Here is a 15,907-nt window from a genome sequence, read left to right as displayed (position 1 = left end):
AAAAGCTAAGCTTAAAAATAAACTCCGAAAAAGGCAAATACCAAATTGATGTATCGAAAATAATATTTTTTCTAACATTTAAAAAATTTAATTTGTCAAAAAATACCAGTAATATATTTCAAGGGTTTCATTTCGAAAACATACGTATTTTTCTAAATAACTAATATTTTTTATTCATTACAAAATTGAATAATTTTATATATTGCACTTGTCCAGCGATAACTGCCTTACGCAATTGTTGCTTGGGATGGAGTTGCCGAATGTCACTTAAACAACCTAGATATACTACAAACATGATTTATTAAATTAATATGTAGAAAAGGTTTCGGTTACTCTAATGATGCGCTGTTTCGGAGAAACAGACTACTAGATGTGCGGCAGCTTTACCGTTATATATACCGGGATATATACATAAAAAAATATTTAACTAAAGTCAGTGGAAAAGAATTACGAGACTAGGGGAAGGTCAACTTATATGGCGACATGTTCAAAGACCATTGGCTAGCAAAAAAGTAGTTCTTTTGGATACTCGATAGTGGCAGCAAAACTTTCAAAGATCTGCCGAATTTGAAATATTTAACATAAATCCGCGATTCTGGTTAATGTATGTATCCATTGATCTTGTGAATATCTTAATCTTTGTTTCCATGGGATATTTAAACCGTTTAAATTATAGTGTATTTCGCTATTTACAAAACGTTTGGATTCCTCCTGCATGAGTTGTTGATGAATCGAACTTGCTGACGTTTCGCCAATAATCCTCTCGGCTTCTTCAAAGCTTAATTGAAACTGTTGAGCTCTGAAGAATCCAGAAATTTTATAAATAGTGTTACAGTTATCTGTGGAACTTTCTTTGAAAAGTTATAGTGTATTTTGTTGATTTTGATTTCCAATACATTATTTCACTTCACTTAATTTTATTCTCATATACACTGATTTTGTGCAACGCTGGTTTTATTTTTTAAATGTATATTTGTGATTTTTTTTGTGTTATTGATTGTTATTGAAGGTATAAAATAAAAATTATTATTATTATTATTAATATATACGTATTTAAGTATCATTTCCAAAAATAATGAAAATTGTGCAATATCTCGAGAATTGATCAGAAAAAAAACCTTCAAATATTGAATAAAAAACGGTCGCAATAACACCAAACATGATCGCCCACTCCACCGGTGATGGAGAGGGGACAACTTTGAAATCCAAAATGGAGATTCTATGCCAGAAATTCGACAGTGTTGTTCAAGAAATTCACGGATCGATGTTATAAGTGTTATCACACCTTCACCTTAATAGATTTTTACTACTCCATACCATAAAATACTCAATTGAGAAACCTGTCAACTTCAACCGTATTAGGCATCAACGCGAGCCTTTTCTCTATTTTAATTACGGGTTAAGAGCGACTGCATGTTTTTTGACAGGTAGGTAGTTAAAAACAGTTTATCGCAATAGCAGGCCATTAACCCGTGTGTTAAATGACGTATTTAATTTTCGTCACGTCAATCACTGTTCAAATCGAAGGGCGACCACATGGCGAGAGGTCACTCAAAATTGAAAGATTAAACAAAGCGGTCTGGCCGATATGTCACTTATCAACTACGACACAACATCAAACTTGTTTTGAATTTGATTCCTTTGAAATACCAAAAGTATGGGGAATATAGTTAAATATTTATTCTCATATTGAGGCTTAGAGAGAGTGAGAGACGCAGTGCCAATTCTAAAATTGGAGTCGCTTGTCGGAATCACTTTCCTTGCAGTGCATGCAAGTACTTGAATCAGAAAAAGGGTTACAAGCTATTTATTAATCGATGTGTCTTTCATTTAAAGAATCGTTTTACAAATTCTTCTCCATGTTTTATACGTATCTCCCGCATTTATTCGAATTTTGAAAATTTGTTTAAATAAGTATTCCTTTGGACCAAGGCCACATAGACACTTCAAAATGGTTTCCCCGAGAAATATTTATTTCACACCTTAATTGAGAGAGATAAAAAAGAAGATATTTTTAATATAATGCTTCGTTCTAACTTGACGAACTGAAAACTAATTTTCCTCTGATTTGTTTTAAAGAATACCTTGTGCCAAATAAAGAAACCACTTTCGAGTGTTTGTCTCCCGAGCGCATTTTTCATATGAGGAAACAAAAGGAAGTCGCTTGGGGCTAGATCTGGTGACCATGGTCAACCGCTAAGGTATGAGATTCGCTTTGTGTCGATGAAATTGGATTTTCTTGTGCATATGTATCCGTTTTAGGTAGAATGCTGTTAATAAAATCAGTGATAAATATTTTATTGTCCGGGAATAAGGATTTTCGTTACATAGTTTTAGAAACTAACAAACAAATTACATAAGAAAATTTCTTTAAATGTTGCTATGCAAAATTTTCAGATTTACGATATGGTCTACTTTCACTAACTAATAATATTCTGAATACGGAATAACGACCATTGCGCTAATAACGACCGCAAAATAATATTAAATTACATCGTACACGAGAGACATTGTGATACTGAATAATTTAATACGCATTGTTTAGGCAACAAATAATCCTATAAGTGCGTATATCAATAATACGGATTAGCAATATCCAGGGTGTTAAAAAAGTACGCTGCCAAACGTTAAGAAACGATTCCTTGTGTGATTCTAAGACAAACATTCCATATAAACATAGGTCCAAAAATGCACATTTTTCAAGATACAATGTGTTAAAATTTTCTAAAAAATTAGTTTTTCCTTTAATAACTTTTATATCACTTTCGATATTTTTATGAAATTTGGTGATCATCTTTTAACTATTGAGAGGCGGTTTTTAACACAAAAGCTTTTTTATTTTCAATTTGGAGCAAATTTGGTGCGTGAACTGGCTTTCGTACGACTGACGGTTTTCGCTTAAAAAAAATAAATAAATCCAAAAATTAACTATTAACATTAAGACGTTTATTATGTTATTAAATAACTGTAAACAAAAGATCTTTACGAACAATATTCTCCGAGGCACTTGGTTTGTTTACAGGTGGTTTTCAAAAATTTATTTAACACATTATTACTGGTTTTTGAAAGTTTATTTAAAAATTATTTGTTTGTTTTGGTGAAAATGGTTCACTTCCCAAAGCGTGAAATGACCGATATGCACTACGTGGCTCATGGTAATGCTCGGATGTATCAAGAAAGATATCCTAACCGTCCTCTATCTGACAGACAACTTTTTGTTAATATTCACCAGAAACTTGTTGAAACAGGTAGTTTTAAGAGGTCTACTGCTCTTACAGAGAGACCAAGATAGAGGAAGCTGTCATAAATGCTATTGATGAAAACCCAGAAACTAGCACCAGAATAATTGCGACCGAATTAAACGCTACCCATGTATTAGAATGGCAAATTTTAAAAGATCAACAACTTTACCTTTATCATATCCAACGAGTCCAAGCCCTTTTGCCAAGGGTTTTTCCGCTAAGAGTGGCTTTGTGTAGATTTACACAAAATAAGTTAATCCAAAATCCAAGGTTTTTATCACAAGTGTTCTTTACCGACGAGGCATGTTTTTCCCGTAACTCAATAATAAACTTCCGTATCATGTGTGGGCCGGTAATAATACTCACGCCGGAATTGAAAACCATTTCCAAGAGCAATTTTCGGTAAATGTTGGGATTAGAGTTATAGGGGAATTCCTTATCGTTCCTCACTTTCTGCCTGGCAGACCTACTGGTGAGCAGTACAGACAATTTATTGAACATGTATTACCTGAACTTTTGGAGGATGTCCCGCTAGAGCAGACGTGCTATATGGTATTTAGATGAAAATTATACTGATCACTGGATTGGGCGTGCTGGATCACATTTTTGGCCACCTAAGAGATTTCTTTCTCTGGGGACACTTAAAAACATTAGTGTACACAACACCTATCCAAAGTGACGAAGATCTAAAAACTCGGATAGAAGACTCTTGTACAGTTAATAAGAACACCCCTGGTATTTTAGAAAGAGTTCGCCAGTCCCTAATAAGGCATACAAACGCATGTATCGAAGTCGGGGGAGGTCATTTCCAGCAGTTGCTCTTATTTATTTTGCTTACAGTTATTTAATATTATTTAATAATAAATAGTAGTTAATTTTTTGTATTTACTTATTTTTTAAAGCGAGAACCGTGCGTCGTAAGAAAGCAAGTTCATGTACCAAATTTGCTCCAAACTGAATGGAGATTTTAAAATTCATTTTTGTGTTCAGAAAAAGCAGTGGCGTGCCATTTTTTTCTTTATAAATATTCAGTCCAAACTGCGTACGGACGCCACTGGTAAAGATAAAAATAAAGCTTTTGCGTCAAAAACCGCCTCTCAATGATTAAAAGATGTACACCAAATTTGATAAAAATATCGAAAGTAATATAAAAGTTATAGGTATCTTGAAAAAAGTACATTTTTGGACCTATCTTTATATGAAATTTTTGTCTTAAAATCACACAAGGAATCGTTTGTTAAAGTTTGGCAGCCTACTTTTTTAACACCCTGTATGTCAAGACATTATCCAGAAAATATTGAAAAAACCTCGAGTTCGAAAACTCACAGTTCATAACATTAGCATAGAATATATATAAAAGAATTGTTTCAAATAGAAATACGAAGAAATATCATGTTATGCCATTGTTTCTTGTGATATTATCGTAATTACTTTTGTGGGACGCAAGATTTGTTTGTGTGACTGTGGAATATGTAATAAAACATTTTTAAAATACATTATGGGACCTACGTAGGATTGCAATAAATCAAAAAAACGAAGAAATGCACAATATCTTACAAGCACAAGAGATTATGTTATCAATATCATAACACACTTCTTTATAAACCAAACTTGCTGACGTTTCGCCAATAATCCTGTTGGCTTCTGCAGAACTTGTCAATATTAATATAAATAACTGTAATACTATTATATTATAAAAGTTATTGAGTTAGTATTGTCAGAAATAAATAGGGGAACTCTTTTTAAAAATATAAAAAAATCATCTTTGTGAGATCATTTATACAAATAATGTAAAAATAGTATGTAGTGTATTAATCGGCAATACAGATGCATTTAATTGTCTAGATTATGGTGATTGTACTGTACTAAAAATAAACAGTAGACTCGCAGTAAACGAAATTAAAGTAAATTTTAGGATTCAGAGTTCCGCCATGGGAAGTTGTTTTTTCACGTTAGCGCGTGTCCGTCTTTAGCATTTCATAAAATTTTAAACCGCGTAAATCGTAAATCATTCGGTACCTAATTAATATCGATCTACCGGAATACGCATCGTTAACTTTACGCTTTCTTTGATTTCGGGTTTGGGTAAACATTTTCGCACTGTTTGGGTTCCTTAAGATGACTAGATAAATTTTTGTTTTGATACCGTTAAAAAAAAATCTGGGACCTCGCACCACATACATACATAATAGTTTCCAAATATTATTTTAATTGCGTGAAATGTAAGCGAACTCCCGTTAAAATGGCGAATAATTATTGACAAATTAAATGCACATTAGTTGCATAATCAGAGCCTAAGTAAATGAAGGTGCTAATTTTTACCAGACAGTTATGTAGTTGGTAGTTTATTTATGATAATATTTATAATAACATCATAACATACTTTATTCAGGTAATTTCGACAAAGAAAATTACAAGAAAAGGCCAGAGTGCAGTGCCCAGATGTATCGGTTTGTTGATTTCTACACTTATCATTACAAAAACAAGTTCTCATTATAAAATTTCTTAATTAGTTTAAGTTGATTTCAAGATGGTATTATTATATTTAGTTCCAAAGAAGCGATGTCTCTTTATTAGATAAGTTTAACGTATATTCATGATACAAAATTCATATAAAAAATAATAAGATTGTTGTTTATTAAGTATAAGATATTAGAAGAAATAATATAAGAATTGTAGATTAACAAAAACATGAATATAAAATATATAAAAAAATCTATATCTTGTGAACGGAGATAAACTAGTCCAATTAAGTTTCTCTTTTTTAATCCTTACTAAAAGCCCGATGATGATAATTTTATATTATCGAAAGTTGTCGATTTAAAAATATTATGATTTTTTAATTATTTTATTTATAGTTGCCACATGCAAATTGTACATAAGTTACCTATTATTATTTTTGCAATTATCTAGTTTGATATAAATTTTGTCACGTTAGCACCATAAATTTACCATAACTGGTTGGATTTAAGACAAGATGGTTTGGTGTAGGAGGCGCTGACATGGTAAATAAAAAAGAATAAGGATAAAATGATAGCTCTACCGCTTTAGCTATCACGTCACATGTTAATTCATTAAACAAATTACTTAAAAAGAACTTTTTTCTTAACATATCAGTTGTAATTTTATGAAAGGCTGAAACAACTAGTCTTCTCAGTTGACCCTCAGTCTCGAAAACTCAGTTTCAGTTTCTTTAAGTTTTTCAACAGCAACCTTTAAATCTTACAACTTGTTCTAAATTAATCGTCTTCACATTTCTTATGGTTTCCAATATCGCCATGGTAGATATGATAATCTTAGACACGCTGTATATAACAAAAAAAAACGATTGTGTTAATGGAAAACAAAAATAACGTATCGATCTTCTTACTGCATTATGCAGTTACGTACTTGACCTAAAAGCGTTTTGCTCCAAAGCCAGATCTATACATAAATGTTTATAAATAATATATCTTAACGTGTTCGAGACATTGCTGCTTTACATGGACTGTAGGATCGCCGGCTTTTCAATCGACTTAAAAATAACGGAAGAGGGTATAGATACGTTAATCTCAAATATCGTCATGACTCATAATTCTTTGGTGCTAATATATTGCAATTAAAACTCTGGTAACGCAGAGTTACCTACAAACTGTCAAAAATCCCAATTCGAAAATTGAATATCATAGCGAGTTTATTAAGGGTCCCGTTACATTCATAGTAAACAGAATTCTGGAGAAGGGCATTTTTCCAGACCAACTAAAAATTGCCAAAATTGTGCCTATCCAAAAAAACGGCGATCAATGCGATCCAAATAATTACCGTCCAATCGCAATCATCCCGGTTCTGGCCAAGGTGGTGGAGAAGATATTGAAGAGCAGCCTCATGGACTACTTCGAGAGCAAAAATCTGTTCAGCAGTTCTCAATTTGGTTTTCGTAAGGGGAAATCTTGTGGACTTTGTCGAGGAGGTGGCACTTGGTCTTGATAGCACTGAAGTGGTAAGAGCCACATTGTTTGACTTGACTAAGGATTTTGACTGTATTGATCACAATTTATTGAACTTTTGTAGTGTATATTGTATACTTTGTCATATTGCTTTCATGTATGGAATTTTTCTATTGTTTATACGATTTATTTATCGACAACCACAAGTTGCCAGCGTTAATCTTTCTTTTTCTTTTGTACAACTGACTCGCCATTTGTTGTAAAGACCTTTTATATAAAAAATGTATCCTGTATCTAAGACCTAGGTCCTGCTGGCCTCTTCGATTCTACACTATTTCTTGATCCCAGACACTTGGATACTTCTTGGATTTCTTCTCCGTTTATGTGTATTCGGATGTTCCAAATATTATTTTTACTAATGACCATAACCTTAGTCACTCCTGTTTTAATTTTCATGCCCAGTTCTTGACTTTGGTTATTAATATACAGTAGAATCTAGAAATTATCAATTCTGTTTGCCAATATCACAATGTCATTTGCATCTCAGATATTATTAATGGTAATATTAATAAGACTGTACGATTTATTATAACCTCGGCTTTTTGATTCCAGTACATATTACTAACTAACCTTATATACTTTCTGTCAAGTCATAAAGGTAATGATATTGCCCTCTCAATAAAACGCATATTTTTTTCCACATAAATCTGTTAAATTAATGAACAAATTATCAACAGATTTTTTAAACGATCTATCCCTATTTAATTACAAAAGAAGGTTAAAAACATTTATTTTTGATGATGAGAATGATTTTCTTTCATAACGGTCCCAGTGTTATACTGTTATATATAGTTATAGTGTTATATATATTAAGTATAAAGTCTCCCTTTTGAGTTATAGTTCGGCTAATACACTATTTATTTTTAAATTTCATGATCACATTGAGAAAATTTTTGCCTTTCAGATAATAAAGGCACAATATAACGCTATTTAATTCTTCTAGTATGGGCTTTAGGGTCAGCATAAACAGTAACCTTAAAATCAACCATTTAATCTGCATGGATGACCTAAAGTTAATTGCGGAATCGGAGCAACATAAACACGACCAAACTTTCCAGTAAGAGCATAAAAATGAACTTTGGCTTTGGAAAATGCTGTCGTGTAGGCACTAAAAAAGAGAAACTAACAAGCAGTAATGGAGTTATTGGGGGTATATCAGAACTATATCTAGCTGTAAGTTACTTGGGGTTCCAATAAAGAGATTCCATACAGAGATTAAAAAAGATCTGGTAGAAAGATATAGAAAACGGCTGTCGAAACTACTAAACATTAACTGAGCAGTTCACGCTTTAACTTACGCAAAGAATTAAGTAAGAAGAATAAAATAATAACAAATAATCAGTGCTAACTCCAAAGTAACTCCACTTAATTTACTAAGACTATTGCAGCTTAAAATTTCATACGATGCTGGAGGGGAAAAGCACTCCATAGTAGATACCCTATTGAGTTGGACAATGAGCAAAACAACAAATTGCAGTCGGTGGTCTTCCTCCGTAAGGGTTATTTACCCCCCGAAACTTAATGGTTCATTGATGCTATTCAGGAATTGAAGAGACCTGTGTAGGAATATGGGCGAGACCATTGGCTGTTCTGTTCTGACCAATATCACTACCTTAAACGTCACTACAAACTTCTGAACAAAATGTTACTAATCTGCCCCTGTTCTAGTAAACCAAGAAACAACCGTATATTGGGATCTACAAAGCAAGGAAGACAGGTTTATAGAAAACCAGGGACCAGATATTATAAACAAAACATAATCTAATATAAAGAGAGCAGGAAAAACTATCGAAATGTCAACGTCTACAAATCAAACTCAAAAGAATGTGGAAATTGAACATCATAAAAATTATATTAATTGTTATATCTGTGGGAGGAGAGGTGACAAAACCTTTAAAACATTATATTAAGGGTGCTGGTCTACTCAACGGCAAAAAACGATTATTGTAAACACCAGCAGAATAGTTAAGAAGTTCCTGTGTATGGAATAAGATGAATTTCTTTTTCATAGATTGTCCGATCAGTTCGTTAATGACAGAGAGGTTGCATAATAATAGTAACAATAATAATAATAATAATAATAATAACTTTGCAACTGACATTTTGGCCAGCTTTTACACCATAGATATTGAGGCAGCACTCTGTATGGTTTTTGGTGCTTTTAAGAGATTCCAACTAATTGTGCGTTGTCAAAGTTTAAATGAATAAATTAAAAATCGGTGGCTCTTACAAAAATGTAGACGGATCACCATCTTTTTTTAAGAAGCGCTCTACAGGTTGCAAGAAGAAAAAAAAAGCTTTAAAAATTAACTGCTTATAGATTCGTGCGCAGGTAAAAGTAGACGCCCTGCATATGTGGAAACAAATATTTATTAAATTTGCCATTAAACGACATTGCCGCCTCGAAATTTTTCATCCGTTCGTAAAGGGGGCCATGTTTTAAACACCTGTTCGTCGGTACCTGAAACTACCTAATTATCCTAGCAGATGTTGACAAACAAACTCGTGCTAAATGTAAAACAATTTTCGATTTCGGTTGACCTAGAAATTTCGAACCAGATCTACAATGAAACGAGTTTGGGCCAAATAGCAACTTTCCTGCCGACCAAAATATTAACTAGAATAATGATTAATTATGTTAATATTACTTGATTACCTGTTTCCGATGAGAATCGTATTTTAATAACCTGGACTTACTGTTACTGTTATTCATTTTCACAGAAATTTGAAGATTACCAGTTTAATTCATAACACTACAATTCTAAGCGTTCTTCTTCTATTTATCACATAATATAAAATACTGAAATAACAACTAGCTCAACAATTGATATGAAGAATTATAGAACTATTAAATTGGATAACAAAAAATGCTGTTTTTGTCATTTAAGCCTGCTCTAAAAATTTGAGAAAATGGGAGACGACCATTTTTGTCTCTCATCAGTTTTTTCTTATGTAAGTCGCTGTTAACGCGACACAGAGTTGTACAAGAGAAATCGAGAATGATGTATACTTTGTCGTCTCGGCTTGTGACGGCAATAATCAAAATAACTAGCCAACGGCCATAAAAGATCTGACCAGCTAGTATTGTAGCGACGAACTTTTTGTGGAGTTGTGAAGATTAAATATTATATTATGTAGGTACAATGATATCACACTGGTACTCATAGAAAATACGACAACACTAAATATACTGAGTGAAACATTGCCGAACGGACCATAGGAAATCCGATGTAAATTTTTAGCTGCCCAATATTGGCTCCCCTGCACATTTTATAGCAAAGTTGTAATATAAATTTTTGAAGCCAATCTTCCATTAATGACTTAAATATGATGGCAAAATTGCAAATGGTCAATACAACAAACACCAGCGAATAGGTATTTAAAAAGGAAATAAATAAAATCTCGATTATCTATTATCTATTATCTATTATATTATTACTTTTTTTGAAAGATCTTTCAAAAACCTACAAAGTTAAAGAACGTTCAAGAAAATATATGAAAATCACATGTGTATCCACGTAGAAGGGCATATTTTTGACTATTTATTGTCCCATAATAACAATTAAAAATAAGATAAGTTAATTTGTATGAATATACATTTAATATTATTGCTATAAAGGTTAAGAAATCAAGAATTAAAAAAGTTTAGAGATTTGGACTATTTCAAGCTTATAAGAAATTATATAACAATGACAATTAGATGTGAAAATGAAATATATTTGCAATCCTGCACTTCTGAATTTTTAAAGCAATAACCTCTTTGATGAAGTTGTCCAGTAGTTTAGTTTAAGTTTAACTGATTAAATTGAGGTGATGGATATAATGAAAATTATAAAGTACACTGGAAATGACAACATCAAAATTACTTTAGTACAGCTTTGTGGTCCTTATATTGTTCTTATTATTAATGAATGTATTTTGTCCTCATATTTTTCTGTCAAGTGGAAGCAAGCAAAAGTCATGCCTTTGTCTAAAATAAAAAACCCATCCAGTTTAATCATAATCGTTTCCTCAGTATACTGTTTACTATATCTATAATTCTGAAAAAAGATTTCACTTTTATTTTTTCTACTATTTTCCACTTCCCCTTCCTAAATCCTTTATCAAATACTATCCTAAATTTTTACGTGTGTTATCTATTTCTATAGCTATTGTAACTTAAATTCTGGCCTTTAACAGTATCTAGCTCGCGTTGATAGATGTCTGAAGTTTGCTACCTACTGCTAACATTGATTTATTTATATATCTATCTCGGCATGCAGCCTCCGAAGCGCTTATGTTAATATTTAAAATCACAGCCTCCTGGAGCTGCCGGAACACGCAAGCGGGTAAATCCAATTTTTCCAGCTGCATTGTCAGATTTCAGTTCTGACAGCACGCACACTTGACGTCCTCTGCCAGAAGTAAGTCTGTTTTTTGCAGGTGATGGAACGGCAACGCCAATAAAAGTAACCTCGTTCTTCTCCTTGTCATAGATTACGATGTCTATTATGATGTATTGGTTCATGCATCAAAACTTCTTGATCCCGGTAGACCCTGATTCGAGCATTCTCCAGAAATTGGGAGCATATAGTACTGTTTTTCCCATCAAATCAATTCAATGGCACGCTGTTATGTCTGGTTGTATATTCTCGAGGGCCAGAGTTTTTCATCCATTAAGTATGTGCTCGATATTACGTGTGCTCTTCCACACATGCAGCCCTGTGTTACTCTGTCATCTTTAACTATATATTTCAGATGGGATTTGGTTGCTACAACTTGGTCTTGAATGGCGCAGACAAAGCCATCGATCTCAGGGAAATTGTTGCAATTCCAGATCCCGATACCTGCATCTCGTTCACCCTGATGTCATCGTTTCTAATTTTAAGATCCGTTGTTGTGTTCGTTGAGAGCAGTGGTCAGTGGAGTTATTGCAAGGCAAAACGACAACGCGCTTAGGGAATCACCATGAAAAATTCCTCTATCAATTTTTATAGATATGGGCTCTACTTTTGCCACGCTGGTTATGCTGACGCTCGTTTCCCATTTCAAGTGGCAGAAGGACACACACAGAGGTGCGTGGATGAAAAGTCTTATACCAAATATAGCACCATGGGTTGGAAGAGACCATGGAGAAACTACATACTAGCTCACTCAAATGATATCAGGGCATGGGTTCTTTTAGGAATACCGGTATAGATTTAAAGTGGCACAAAGTGAGGAATGCCTATATTGCTGCTGCATAGACACTGCCTACCACACTTTCTTTGAGTGCTCGAGATGACAAAAATAGAGAAAAATGGCAGCAGAATATCTTGACCGAAACATACCAGAGAACATCCTTACGAAAATGTTGGCAAATGAGCACAATGGGAGAGTTGTCAGTGACCTAGCGAATAGCATACTAAGAGCGAAAGGGTAGATATTAGGGGAACAGAAAGAAGACAGAGCATAACAACTTATTACAACATCGTGATCTAGAGCCTAACAATCCCCGAAGTAATGCTGCAACAATTCCGGAGATACGTCCACTAATAAGGTAATGAGAAGAACAGGGTTTTAGTCGCTCGATAGACCACTAGAGTGCGCCATCCCGACACACCCCGGGCACATAAGATCGCAAAGAGTTACGCCCGGACCGTCTGGTAACAGATTTCCTAAACCTCCTACATAAAAACTACAGCGGGGTCTATGTCCAGACATGTAGTCGTAGATCTTGTTACCTATAATGCCATTTAAGATCTTTTTTTTTGAAAATTATTTTATTAATTAAAAAAAATGCAGTAAGTAACAAAAAACTAATTGAGAATTCTTTAAACAGTGCGTAAAGCACTGGTCCAAAGAATACAAATAATAAATTTATAAAAAGAATAAATAGAAAAAATGGCAAGCATAGATGTTATTACCATTATACATTGTAGAGTACCTATACTTAATGTACATTCAATAGTGGATTGGAAAGTCCTTTATTAGTTCTGATATTATAATTGTAAATATCGTTATGAGATAAATATAATATTCATTGTTAGACTTTTGCATTTTATTTACCATTTTATACATAAATTTACATTGTTATAGCTTTAGGCAATTTGTCTATAATTAAATTAATTTTTTAATGACTTATTTTGTAGAGTTTGTATTTTATTAAAATAAGTCGCCCCACATACACCCCATATTGGAATTAGGTATCTCATATGTGATACAAAATAAGAATTGTAAATATTCATTTTACTACCGTAACTTAAGATAAATTCGGCTTTTATTTATGGTACTGACCATTGGATAAATTTTATTTGATATAAAATTAATATACTCACCCTAGTTTAAACTATCATCGATCAGTAGGCCTAAATATTTAATTCGTTTAACATGTTCCATATTTATATTCTTAATACTTAATCTTAGCATCTGTATTACATTGTTTTTTTGCTTGAACAACATGTATTTAGTTTTATCAATATTGATTTTTAATTTATTATCCAAAAGCCAGTGCGTATATTTTTTTAAATAAGAACGAATTATTTCTTGTAAATCATTCTCACTTTCACCACTATAAATTAGCACTGTACCGTCTGAATATGTGTAATACCGTGCTGTAAGCCCTGCACACTGCAAATTTAAGCCATATAGCGAGTACAACAATGGTCCCAGGACTGAACCCTGAGGAACGCCACACACATATTGTTTTATATCCAATAAATAAGTTCTTGTTATAGCGTAAATACTATCTCTGAAACCCATATTACTTAATTTCGCTAACAACTATAACATCTATACTGACAACATCGGACGCTTTCTTAAGATCAATAAATAATGCACCTGAAACACGCTTTGCAATAAGTCGGACATTAATCGATTTACAAGATCCATCGTAGCGCTCAGAGTACTGCTATTTTTTTTAAATCCATGCTGATACTCATCAAAGCAGATATATTTAGATATAAAAGAGAGCATTCTATTTTTCAGAATAGTTTCTGTTATTTGTGAGAAAGTGCTAATTAAACTTATCGGGCTATAATTACTCATATCATATCTAGGCCCATTCTTATAAATACAAAGTGATCATTTTTAAGAACTATAATTTTATTACTTACTTTATTTTTGCCTGCTTTAAATTCATGGCGCAACTCAGTATCTTTCCTAATCACACACACTCTCTTGTATATTCGGCATCGTTGCTTCATCAACTCTAGGAGTTCCACTGTAATCCGTGTGTTATTCTCACAACTTCTGACTCTTTTTAAATATTCAGATTGATTTTTCCAAGTGATTATTAGCTCAATTAACTCTTGAAATTCCTGTAAATTGACTTCTGCAATAGATTGTTTAAATATATATTTAAGCTTCTCATGATTCACTGCTTTAATATCATAAGTAACTTTAGGCTTATGGATTTTGATATTTTCATCTATAGTAGCTATTAGTTTACAGTGGTCTGACATGACATGCACACGAAGTATGCATTTAGTTCTGTATATTTGATCTATTAGACTATGAGTATTTGCTGTCATCCGCGTAGCGTTCGATATATCTATTTTATTCTTAATCACAAAATTGTTTAACGCTATTTCACTTTTATAACTTTTTACCACTAGTCCATCAGGATCCGATAAGTTAATATTGAATAAGAATTTTAGTTCATTATTACCTACTAGAGCACATACCCAGTTGACCGTATCATTGGTAGCAGATTTATCAATTTCCTGGAACTTGATTCCATTTTTTACAAATATTGCCGCACCACCTCCTCTACTTTCTCGACATGAATGTATAGATTTATATCCATCGAATTCACAAAGACCAATTTCGGCTTGATCTAACCATTTAGCTAATAACAAAATATCGCAGCTATTCTTCTTTAAATAACATTGCACCTCGTCTAGTTTATTTTTAATACTTTGAATGTTCATATACACTAATCTTAATCCATTTTTGTTTAGTTTTTTAAGTCTTCCTTACCCCGAATCAATAAAATTTTACTATTATCCGTTTGTCTTAAAAGAATTTTGCCTTGATTGATCCACAAATATTAATACCCTTTTTCATCTGTGAACATTTGAACAGTTTTAAATAGTTCAAGATTTCGTTTCCTAAAATCACGGTTTAAATATATTTTATTATCTCCCGCGTATCGCAAAAATTGAGTCATTAGATGCGATGCGATACGAACTGCTGTGAATTGGTTATCTACTACTGTGACGTTTAGTTGCTCCCCAATTTTCTTTACTACTTCCTCCAACTTTTCATTATTATCATAGTGTAGGTATTCACGTGATAGATCTGTATTTGGATGTGTCTTCGGATGGTAGTTCTGTCTTGGGCAGTGGATACATGACACCTTTGGTTATGAAGAGAATGCACCAGTCTCTGGATTCTGAAGTATTTCATTGATGAGGTAGCTGAGTCTTGGTCATTATTATTGTTATTCTTATTATTAGTTGCGCCGTTGGCACAACAGCGCAATGGTAGAAATTTTCTCTCTGCAGCTTAACAGAACGCATTTCCACTATAGTAATTTAAGAACGGTATCACGGTGGAACCGAATGACCCCTGCAGCGTAAAAAAGAACGCGTTCATATTTTGTCGTTGCGAGTGGGCGATTTGGGAGAGAAAATTGGATTTAATAGCGAGACAGCGTCACGGAACGTTAGTCCTTCCAACAAAATACCTCCTTTATGTACAACTATAACAATTATTATA

General features: G+C 33.0%; 1 protein-coding gene across 2 annotated transcripts in view; it reads right to left on the bottom strand.

Annotated features, from left to right (window-relative positions):
- Positions 1 to 15,907, bottom strand: part of LOC132699404 (uncharacterized) — a 94,925-nt gene that overhangs the window by 61,541 nt on the left and 17,477 nt on the right. The gene's annotated exons all lie outside the window — the stretch shown is intronic.

This window comes from Cylas formicarius, unplaced genomic scaffold (assembly GCF_029955315.1).
Source record: "Cylas formicarius isolate icCylForm1 unplaced genomic scaffold, icCylForm1.1 PGA_scaffold_3__17_contigs__length_32017465, whole genome shotgun sequence".
Classification (NCBI taxonomy): Eukaryota; Metazoa; Arthropoda; class Insecta; order Coleoptera; family Brentidae; genus Cylas; species Cylas formicarius.
This window is presented reverse-complemented; position numbering and strand designations above follow the sequence as displayed.